General features: G+C 51.2%; 1 long non-coding RNA gene across 1 annotated transcript in view; it reads right to left on the reverse strand.

Annotated features, from left to right (window-relative positions):
• The window catches only part of LOC125115601 (uncharacterized), a 65,764-nt gene extending 54,361 nt beyond the window's left edge, over positions 1–11,403 (reverse strand). Inside the window, exons 1-2 of the long non-coding RNA XR_007132139.1 lie at positions 10,764–11,403; positions 9,755–9,854 (exon numbers count right to left, since the gene is read on the reverse strand). This is a non-coding gene — a long non-coding RNA (uncharacterized LOC125115601). The remainder of the gene's footprint in view (positions 1–9,754; positions 9,855–10,763) is intronic.
• Positions 11,404–11,747: the final 344 nt, after the last annotated feature.

An 11,747-nucleotide genomic window follows, 5' to 3' on the forward strand; every position in this document is an offset into this window, starting at 1 on the left:
TCTCTTGGGATGCTTCGTGTGAAGGGTTTTAACAGAGTTTCCCAACAGATGTGCCCACAGTCCTATGTAACCATAGACTCCTTGAGATAATAATATGTACTAACATATTCCAAGAAGGAAAAACACTGCAAAAGAGAAGTGTGTTTTACTTTACTTAAGGTAGCATTTCTCCAAATTAATTGTCTACCAAAACCTTTGTGCACTAATACCTATCATTCTGTGGAAATAAGATTTCTTGGAACATACTTAGGGAAACGCAAGTGTATCATTCAAATACCCTTGACTCACTCCGGGATTCGCTGAACAGTCAATGGTCATTCAGAAAGACTGGCTGTGCTGTGTAGGCATTTGGGGTGTGGAGTGCATGGGTCCCGGACCACCAGAAACTAAGGGGACCCCATGGGCATAGTAGGGGCTGTGTAACTCCACAAGACAGTTGAACAGAAGTTGTAGGGTCAGGGAACATTTGGGAGAAGACACCTACCCCAAGTCAGGCAATGGGGGGGGGGGCTTCCCACTGGACAAGCTGCTGGAGCTGAGCTTTAAATCAAGTGGAGAAGCTAGCCAGGCTCATACTGGAGAAGGATGCTCTAGAAGGATGGAAAAGCCTATTGGGACTCTGAAACACCAACAGAAAGAGCCTACTCAGGGGATGACTAGAGAAAAGGATCTAAAGGTCAACTGTAATAGCCTGGAGCAGGTCAGGAGGATCAGGAGCTGAAAGGGCAACCCCAGCACAGGGGACAGGACAGACCTCAGACAGGGCAAAGGCAGCATCCAGGCAAGCAGTTTTATCAGAGAAGTCAGCAGTGACATTGGGTACCAGTCTCTACATAGTCAGGCAGACCATCAGGAAATTCTGTCCCCAGGGTATGGGGCAGAACTCCAATCCTGGGGGAACAGGGGAGAAAGGAGCTCTAGGAAGCTTTTCTTAAAAGAGGAAGTAGTGGCTAGAAGGTAGAAGAGGATGCAAGTGAGATCTTGGTGTTAAGGACAAAAATCAAAAGCTTTGGTGACATGGTTCTAAGATTAGGGGCTAAGCATGAAAATCAGAGCTCCTTAAAACCGTGACCTGAGATCAAGATTCTTTTCAGAACTTGGAGTGAGGGTGGCCTTAGCTGTGAGGAGGAAGAGCTTCATAAAATCTGAGAACCAGACAGGTTCTGGCCAGAGCTGCTCCCAAAGGTCTCACCCGCCAGAGACTCACTGCTGAGCAACAAAACTGTTCTGAGCTAGTGCTGCCCTCTGGTGGCTGGCAACAAAAACAGAGAGACAGGTCTCCAGGCAGGCCACCTTCCATTTCCCTTTTTGAAGGAATTACTTATACTCAGCCCTCTCCTCTTTGTAACACTCTGTGGTTCTCTGTCCCAAACTCAGTTCACTCCAGATCAGACACTTGCTCACATACACACATGTCCCCTCTTAACTCCTGTATCTCTGCTTTAGCTCAGGCCCAGTTTTCTCAGGGGAAACCTCGCCCCCTTCCTATCTTGCTTTCTCTTGTTCTTTCTAGTATTTTGTTTCAGAACAGGGGAGATTTTCTTAAATGACGTGAATTATACATAGTAAAAGATAGAAAAGGATCTGTATGAATGGGAGGAAAATATATTAGGTTTTAAATTTTTTAAATTGAACAATTTTTAAGTTTTAACAATTTTTTAAAAGTTGAACAGTGTCATCACAGCATTCGTAGTTACTCAGGAAACCCTTCAGGTGCATGCCAAACCCCTCCATCTATCTCTCCACCTCTTTCCGACTAAAAATTTATGTTTCCAGAGTTCCCGTTGTGGCGCAGCAGAAACGAATCCAACTAGGAACCATGAAGTTGCAGGTTCGATCCCTGGCCTCACTCAGTGGGTTAAGGATCTGACATGGCCGGGAGCTGTGGTGTAGGTTGCAGATCCGGCTCAGATCCGGCATTGCTGTGTCTCTGGCATAGGCCAGCGGCTACAGCTCCGATTAGACCTTTAGCCTGGGAACCTCCATATGCCGCAGATGTGGCCCTAAAAAGGACAAAAAAAAAAATTATGTTTCCTCAAGAACTAGCATTTAGGAAAGGAAAACGACTGCTTCATTAAATCTGTTATTTTGTTCACTGATATTACGAGTTTGCAACAGCACTGTCTTTTTGTTGCAAATACATGTCATTTTAAGCAATGGGTTTAAACAGATGTGGGGGTTTGGGGGTAGAAGAACTACCCTGTCTCCATGGGGAGATGGGTTACTATTTCCAGTCAGGCCCACCCATAGGTAGGGGCCACCTAGACCATCACTTCTTAGCCTTAAGGTTCAGACAAGGTCTTCGTGGATGGATGGAGGTGGAATGGGGACTGCAGATCCCAACCACCTCACGTGAGGAAGAGCTCAACTGAGCTCTTCCTTCTAGAACTAACTGCTACCATGAGCCCAGTACTGGACAAAGGGACCAGAGGGAGAGGGGCAAAGCCAGAGCTACTGTGTGAACCAGTTCCTCTCTTAGCAATGGTGCTGCCTTCACACCCTGAGCAGAACACCTCTCAGGACTAAAGACAAGGCCTCCCTGGAAGCTCCATGGCGGGCGGTTGGCAGGGGGCACATGCTGCCTCTTCCAAGGGAAACTTCCCATACAAAGCCACCACAGACTGTGCAGTTAGCAGGAGGCTCCCTTGGAAGGCATACAAATTAGGAAAGCAAAGCAATATTTGCAGGTGCTGGTGCAGCTCAGCAGCTGGAACTCCAGGTTCCTGCATGTTCAAAGGAAGCCTTCTGCGCCATGGTCCTAAGGGAGCTGCAGCCTCAGCTCCTGGGGCTGGTCTCTGCTGATGTGTCCTTGTCTCTCTCTCTCTTTGTCCCTGTCTCTCAATGTCCCTTCTCTTTGTCTCTCTGTTTCTGTGTGTCCCTGTCTCTCTCTCTCTGTCCTTGTGTCTCTCTATCCTTTGCTTTCTTGTCTCTGTCTCTTCGTCTCTGCCTCTCTCTCTCTGTCCCTGTCTTTCTGTCTCTCTTTCTCTGTCCTTGAGTCTATCCTTTTCTCTCTGTCCCTCTCTCTGCCTCTGTCTCTCTCTCTTACACACACACACACACACACACACACACACACACACACACACACCCAAGCACATTCTCACTTAGGCCTCTCCTGATTTGGGGACAAATAGCAGCCTGTCCTCCCACTGGCCAGGAGGGCATCAGGCCCTCGGAGATGCTCTGCTCCTCTGTTTGCAGAGCGCCCCCTCCCCCCTCAAAAGCTGAGGGAAACGGATGATTTCCTTTGGGCAGGAACTCCCAAAAGGCCCTTCTCCTCGGATCCCAGCGAGCACACTCCTGTCCTCGCCAAAGAACTGGAGGACATGATGGCAGCTGCAGAGGGGACAGGCTGGGACCCAGGCGAGCACTTTGGTCTTGCACTGGTTAAAAGAGAACAAGGACATCCTTGCCTTGCCTTTTTCTCTCCTGCTCCTCTTCTCTGCCCTCCCTGCTCTCAGGAATTCCGTTCCTGCTCCCTGCAGTTGATCAACAGAAGGCTTCTTGGAAGAGCATCTTGAACCTGCTTTTCTACACAGCACTTGTCCTGAGACTGAGAAAACTTCAGTCGTCCGCATGAAACATCGGGGTGTGCCTAGGGGCTGGGGCCTGAGCACCACACTCCCCCTGAGTGTCCAGCTCTGTCTCCGTCTTGGCCCGGCCTCTCCGGCCTCCATCCCTGAGCCTGGCCGCTCTCCTGTCCCCCAGGGTGGCTATCTGGCCGCCCATCAGCTGGACAAAGCATTTGTCAGCTTTAATGGATGTACAGCTCCCAGCCCTGACATGTTTTATGCATCTCCCCGGGGCTTTGATCTCCTTGTCTGCATACATAAATGAGAGGATTACCGAGCCATCCAGAACAGGGCACCAAAAATGTCTTTCACGGAGGTGCTTTTGCCTCCAGCAGATAAGAGTAATAAGCCGAAATCCCGGGAACCATTAGGCCCCGAGCTTGAGGGTAACTTCACTCATGGAGAAGTGGTTCAGGGGGACTGGCCTGGGAGGCGCACCCTGTCATGAGTCCCCGATATTGTTTATATCTGGGTGATGTGGATAAAGAAGCCGGTCCCTTCTGGCACCGCCCTTCCTCCCTGAAGATTACAAGCAACTGTGGCTGACATTGGCCAACGCTGCCTGGACTGACTTGGTGCTGGCATATGGTTACTGTCAGGGATTTCTGGACGTGGGGGCTGGGATGGGACACTGCGATGGGGAGTGGTATTTTTAGGACACTGGGAGTCCTTGGTTGGATATAGGCCAGCTCTCCAGACGGCTGCGCAGCCGCAGTGTCACTTCTGCTTTGTTCTGTCTCCTGAGAGACAGAGAGGAAAAGTGAAAGAGCATTTGGTGACCACTGTCCTCACCCCCCTGTGTCTGGTAGATGCTGAGGGCTGGTGTTTGGAGGTGGGGTTCTCTGAGTGCACATCTGGAGTTTCAAGATGGCAGTGTAGATGTGGCAACCAGCACATCTACACTGGGGTGGGGGGCACCATCAGGGAGGTGGGAAGGGTCCTCGTTTACCATCAGCCTGATGAGGAGGTTTCATAAGTTGCTCAGGTGAGCTAACAAGAGCTCCGATCCCAATCCTCTGGCCTCCATATGTTTAATAAGGCTGCCGTATTACTGACATGTTTCCCACATGGGCCTCTGTTCTAGAGACAGGTGAGTCACTGGCAAATAAAGCCTTCAATGAGCTCAAGAACTCGCCGTCATTTTCTTCTTAGTAAAATAAGAGGAAGAGCTCTCCGGGTTGGAAAGGCCACCTAACCCAAACTCATCTAATGTTTGAAGATCCTCTGCAATGTCACTAAGAAAGGGTGGGTCATCTGCTCAATCTTGAATCCTTCTGGTGATGAGGGCCTCACTAATCAACCTTTGACACCTTTGATTATTGTAAAGGTCATCCTGGGTCAGAACGCAATTCGCTTTCCCATGATAGCTACTCCTTGGTCTTACTCCTGTCTCTGAGGCACCGTAGAAGGGGTGTAACAGCTCCACAGACCTCGTATGGAGTAGCCTCTAACCCACTGGCAGGTCTTAATCTGCATCTGACAGATGTCAAGGAAAGTCAGGTAGTGTCTAAGCCACACCTCTTCCCCCCACCCCACCCCCACCCCTCCAGGCCACCTAGGAACCCATCCAGGGCATTTGTGAATTAGACAGAAAGGCCTTTCCCTGAGACACATTATTGCCACCTGCTGGCAAACTGCTACAGTGCGCCACTTCCCTGGGACTTGGTCCTCTCAGTGACAAACACTGAGCTTCTCTTTTCCATGGAATGCGAGAGGAAAAGCTCAGGAGTCCCAACACTGGAAGGGGTCAGCGATGTGTAATCTAAACCCAAAGTGACTTTTTGAAATTATTTTTCAGAGAAGAAGCAAAAAATTCTTAAGCATCTAGAGCACTCCTCCAAAATTGTCAGCCTCTGTTCCTGACTCTCTTCCTTTCCTTGATGCCTTCTTTCATTTTCTTTCCTGCATTGGTGCTTCATGCCCAGGACCCCAGTCCCTGCTGACCGGTTCAGGGGTAGATGGAGAGAGTCTGCAGTAGCCAATTATGGACACCTGCTAAAGAATAAAGCAGCTTTATGATCCTCCCACCCCGAGCCCCAGGAGTGCTCAGAGCCCAAGCTCAATCATCCTGACTCCCTCCGGGTCTGAGGGCTGAGCTGGAGCCCATGAGAGGTCCCACCCTGCCCTCATAGCGTCCCACCAGTGGTGTCTGACATGGACTTGATACAGACATTTCCTTCTTGGGAGGAGAGGTCGCCCTATGAGTCTGATTGATCCCGTCAGTGACTTTCAGTGTTAGGAACACAATGCCAGGCCTCAGGTTGGCACAGGTTTGGGCAACCAGTCGACTGCTCTTTATCCTGAAGACTGTTGTGGGGGAGGAGCTGCCTTGCCCTCCAACCCTCTGTGCAGTATCGATTTGGGGAAGGGGGGTGACATCTGAGCTGAATCGTAAGAGGTAGGAAGATTAGGAAAGGTGGAAACAAGTATTCACCAATGGCTGATGGGTAAACAAAACGTGGTCTCTCCATGCAATGGGATACTGTTCAGCCCTGAAAAGAGAAGGGCATTCTGACACAGGCTACAACACAGATGAACTTAGAAGACATTCTGCCCTGTGAAAGAAGCCAGTCACCAAAGGACAAATACCATATGATCTCACTTATATGAGGTTTCTAAGTAATCAAATGCATAGGGACAGAAAGTAGGATGGTGGTAGCTAGGGGCTGTAGGGAGGAAAACACCGGCAGGTGGTGCTTAGGGTGGATACAGAGTTTCAGTTTGGGATGATGGGAAAAGTCCTGGAGACCGAGGGTGCCTATGGTCGCACAACCTTGTGAGTGGACTGAATGCCAGTGAATGGTACACGCAAAAAGAATTAAAATGGTGAACGTTATCAAAAAAAAAAAATTAAGGAGTTCCCGTCTTGGCATAGCGGAAATGAATCCGACTAGGAACCATGAGGTTGTAGGTTCAATCCCTGGCCTCGCTCAGTGGGTTAAAGATCTGGCATTGCTGTGAACTGTGGTGTAGGTCGCAGATGCGGCTCAGATCCCACACTGCTGTGGCTGTGGTGTAGGCCGGCAGCTGTAGCTCTGATTGGACCCCTAGCCTGGGAACCTCCATATGCCACAAGTGCAGCCCTAAAAAGCAAAAATTTTAAAAATTTAAAGATATATATACAATAAAATAAAATGGTGAATTTTATGTCATGTATATTTTCACAATTAAAAACAAAAAGGGAAGGTATATTTGGAGGTTGAAGACTGGCAGGGAGCACTCCAGGAGGTTGGACAGCAGGAGCAGAGGCAGGGAGGGCCTCCATCCAGGACAGGAAGTAGAGTCTGAATTCCTGAATATTCCTAAATATACAGCCATTTATCTCAGAGAAGTCACCCCCATCTCTAAGCCTGTCTCCTCATCAGGGAGTGTGACAATACCGTAAATGGTGGATGAGGAACAGCCTTGTCAAAGTGCTTTAATAAACCACAGGAACACGAAGTGTGTGGTGACACTGTTGCTGGTGGCTGTGACAAAAAGGACTTGACCTGGAGATTCAACCAGATCCAAGTTCAAATTCCAACTTCCTGGCTTTGTGAACTTGACCAAGTCACCCAGCCCCTCAGTTTTGGTCAATCTCATCTGTAAAATGGGGTCACCATTGCTGCCCTCAGGACATGATTGGTCAAGGTCCAACTAGGAAAAACAAATCTGCTCCCTGATTTAAAGTAGTGGGGTTTTTAAACTTTGCTTATTCAGGTGATGGAACTGCTGAGCAGCCTAACAGAGGGCGGTGAGGCCCCAGAGATGAGAACAGGCGGGAAGATGCCGCCCAGGATGAAGAGGCAGGAGGTGGCCCTGCAGAGGAAATGGAGACCAGGGAGGGCCTGTCCCCAGGGAGCACAAGCACTGGAGTGAGGGCAGACAGGACTGAACCAGGACGGAGACACAGTTGTTTAGCACCTGCCGTCACCCTCGTGCAAGTATTTCACCCTCAGATATCTTGGCCTGACATGGGCCAGACTCACCAGAAGCCCAAGGGCCCAGGAAGCCCAAGGGCCATATGGGTCAGTTCCTGGGGAGGCCCAGGCACAGAGGAGAGGGACTGGGCCAGGGGCAAGTATCCCGCACATGTGTCTGGAAGACAGCACAGGGCCCTGAGCCTGCAGTGGGGGCTGGAATCCCAGAACCACTATCTCCACCCCAGTCTGCAAAAGCTGGGTCCAGCCCAGAACTGGGGACCAGGAGGTGAGATCATGTGAGTCAGGTCCAAGCCCCAGGCTGACAAACTTGCAGTCAGTTGAGCCTGATGTGGCCCATCCTCAGCCCCAGCTGGGCCTCTGAGCCCCCGGGGGACCCACCTGATAAGCTACTTCACCCTCAGCCAGGCCACCTCCCCGATAGGCCCTAGAAGGACTCTGAACCAGCACTGCCCCATTCCAGTCCTTTCCTCACCTCACAGAACCACCCGGAGCCTCTCTCTAGCTGCCCCTCCCTGCTGCTGCCAGCTCTTCTCTGATGCTGCATCCCCATCTGGCTCCTGGGTCCCTCCCACAGCACCACAGGGGAGGCACAGGAAGACCCTAGGGATGCCTGGGGACCCTCCACCTGTACAACCTGCCAGCCCCTCCAGGAGCCAGGGGGCAGGGGGTGCAGGGGAGAGGCTGGGACACACCATCTCTGCACCTGCCACCTGGCTCCCTCAGAGCAGGATGCTCCCCCTGGGTCATTGGCCCCACAGTGGCACCTGCTTCCCCTTTCCCCACACTGGGCGCTCCACAGGGCAAGGTGCAGAGAGGGAAGCCAAGGGCAGGTAAGTGGGGCCTGGGGCTGGAGGGCAAAGGCTTGGGCCTCCTGGTGGCCAGAAGATGCCCACTGACCAGTTGGAGGATTCTGAGGCCAAGCCGCTGCCTCCCAAAGGCCTAGGAGCTTCAGGGATGCAAAGGCAACATTTCTTCCTTTGCTTTGGGTTCAGAGATGAAAACTGGGAACTTTGGCCTAAACATATGGAGACCATGGATGCACATTCTAGTCAGAGATGGGGTACAGGTTCCTTGGAGAGAGATCTGGGAGGGCCAGGCATGAGGGCAGCCTTCAGCATCCTGAAGACCCTCGGCCACAAATACCCGCTCAGGCCTGGCAGAATCTGCTTTCCTGGCTGCCTGGACACCCTGGTACTAACTGGGGCCACCCGGTCCTCCTCCTTCCCCACCTCAATGGCTGGGAGTGCCCCTCCCCCACCGCGATGGCTCACCAGCCTGAGCAGGGCTCTGAATGGGAACTTGAACTGAGTTGTCTGTCCCCCTCAAAGCTATGCCAATGACCGTTGTTGGGGACCACGAGGCCATGCCAGGCATCACCTGTGCAGCTCATCTGTGGGGTGGACAGCTTTGGGGACCCACAGATGCAGAATTAGAGGACCTGGACTTGACTCCCAGCCACAGAGCCCAGTGTCCTGATGTCACCGACCTCTCAGAGCTGCAGTTTCCTCATGGTGACCTGTGACGTGGGAAGGTGTACCTGTCCTGCCTTTTCCACCCGATTGTTTCAGAGACCCAAATGGTGGCATAAACGCAACAGGACGTTGCTGACTATAAACGGGCTGGCAAATATGAGGGCATATGTTACGATCCTGCTTGAGCAGTATCTATACCATCCTCAGTTAAGGGAAGTTCAAGTTACAGACAAACGTCTCCCAAACTGCCCCTCCCTGTAGACACCTCTAGCCGTAGCTGGTTGACAGGCTTCATCCACAGGCACAGGGATGAATTAGGAGGGGCCCTCAGATGCCACGGATGCTTTAAAATATGTCTGTTTCAGTCACTGAATTAGTCTTAAATTTCTGAAATGCCAGAGAAGCAAAAGCTGCCTCCAACCACGTGCTGCTGCCTCCCAGCCTGTCTCCCAAGCCACCGCCCCCCCCTACCCCCGCCAGGGGCCTCTCCTGGGTGAAGGGCAGAGCAGAGCCTCTCTCTGCAGCCCACGCTGCGCAGTTCCGAGGCCTGGAGCCTGGATCCGGTCCAGCGCCTGAGCCAGGATAACAACGCCGCCGCTCTCCTCTGAGCATTTGAGCCAATTAAAAAGACAAATGACCACTGGCTTATCTCCTCCTCTGCCCCTCCATCCCCTCCCACCCCCACAATCCCCTCCCTGCAAGAGAACAGGGCTAGGGACCTCCAGGCTCTGATTCCCCTCTGGAACAACCAGGCTCCCCGACCCTCTCCCCTGCCCCCAAACCTGACCTGGGCCTTTCAAGTCTTGGTGGATGGAGTGGCTCCAGCCTCCTTCTGGAGCTTCTGAGTGGTCCCAAGGCCTTGGGTTGGAGGATGGACAATGAGGGCCCTGGACAGGGAGAAAGTAAAGCACAAAGGCCACTGGCTCAGTTTTTTGGGTTTTTAGGTTTTGGTTTTATCTTGTTTTTTGGGTTAAAAAGTTTAGAGTTTATATTCAAGCTCTGGCCTTGGGGCCTGGAGCTTTAACAGAAGGCTCTGTTTCTGGAGGGGCATTTAATTCATTTATTTTATGGTTAAGATGGCCAGATCCCCTGCCTGGAAGGAGGGTCAACCTGGCCAGGAAAGAATGGGAGCTTTAGAGGTAGGAAGCCCTAGGTCTACTCCAGCCTCCAACCCTGAGGCCCAGAGCAAGTTACTGAAGCCCTCCAAGCCTGCACACCCACTTGTCAAACGCCTATCTCACAGAAGGGTTAGAAGGAACAAGTAAGATCATATGCATTAAGTGCCTGGCACAGCATAGGGCACATACAAGGCATGCAATTAATATCCATCAATTCTCTTCCCCCATGTGGTAACCTCAAGACATTTATTCTTTCTCTATGACTCATACCTTCACCTCCTATCATAGCTTATGACTATCATCAATATAAAGTTTATCCTGGAGTTCCCGTCGTGGCGCAGTGGTTAACAAATCCGACTAGGAACCATGAGGTTGCCGGTTCGGTCCCTGCCCTTGCTCAGTGGGTTAACGATCCGGCGTTGCCGTGAGCTGTGGTGTAGGTTGCAGACGCGGCTCGGATCCCGCGTTGCTGTGGCTCTGGTGTAGGCTGGTGGCTACAGCTCCGATTCAACCCCTAGCCTGGGAACCTCCATATGCCGCGGGAGCGGCCCAAGAAATAGCAGCAACAACAACAACAACAAAAAAGACAAAAGACAAAAAAAAAAAAAAATATATATATATATATATATAAAGTTTATCCTGAAATCTAACTCAAGAAGAAAAAAACAACTTTGATACCTTCACTCCTCGATGAACTCCTATTCATCCTTCAAAACCCAGTCCCATTGTCACCTCTCTGGCTTTTACTTTCTCCACCATTCTTCCAGCACCTTGATCACACTTCCATTCTTACTTTGCAATATTGCAGTTGTTCCAGTAAGTTAATGAGTGTTTATTGAGAGTCTCCCACGTGTGTGACACGCTGCCAGTTCCAGGGATGCCTTGCCAAACAGGATGAAGGAACTCCCTGCTGTCCTGCAGCTTATATTCAAGTTAGAGGAAGCAGACATTTTTTAAAATTCTAAAAATTAAGCAACTTGTCTGTGTCCTAGACAGTAGACTCCTTGTCTTCTTCCTCTCCATATCCTGAGAAACTACATGGTGCTGACAGAGTGGGAAGTTTGGCAGATGTTAATTCTCTTCTCCAGCTTCGTTTTCAATGTTTCTCTCCTCTGGGAAGATGACTAAGGCCTGTTCACAGGCCCTTTTGGCGGTCAAGGTCCATCGCTCCTTACAGCTGAGCAGCTCTGAGCGCCCTGTTTCATGGCCACACCAGCAGACTCAACAGCTGCCTGATATGGACAAAGTGCACAGCAGAGAGGCTGCACCCACCTCTCCCCACCAGGCTGGGACCCGTGGCTGGAGGGGAGCACTCCTGACCACCCGGGACCGCCCACTAAGTCGTGGAGCCTTCCGGAGGCCCTGAGAGGCAGGGCCAGGAGGAGCTGATTTCCTTCCTGCTCCCTGAGGCAGCAGCTCTCTGGAGAGGAGCATTTTGGATCATGTTTGGCTCAGCCAAGGCAGAGAGTCACTGAGGTTCCAGAATGATGGTGCTAAAAAGGAATTTAGAGATCAGCCAGCCTGAGTCCCTTATGGACAAAAAGACGGCTAGAACCCACAGTAAGAAGGAGTCATGCTGTATTTTTATTTTTAGTCTTTTTAGGGCCGCACCTGTGGCACATGGAAGTCCCCACGTTAAGGGTCGAATCAGAGCTCCAGCTG

Source organism: Phacochoerus africanus, chromosome 15 (assembly GCF_016906955.1).
Source record: "Phacochoerus africanus isolate WHEZ1 chromosome 15, ROS_Pafr_v1, whole genome shotgun sequence".
Classification (NCBI taxonomy): Eukaryota; Metazoa; Chordata; class Mammalia; order Artiodactyla; family Suidae; genus Phacochoerus; species Phacochoerus africanus.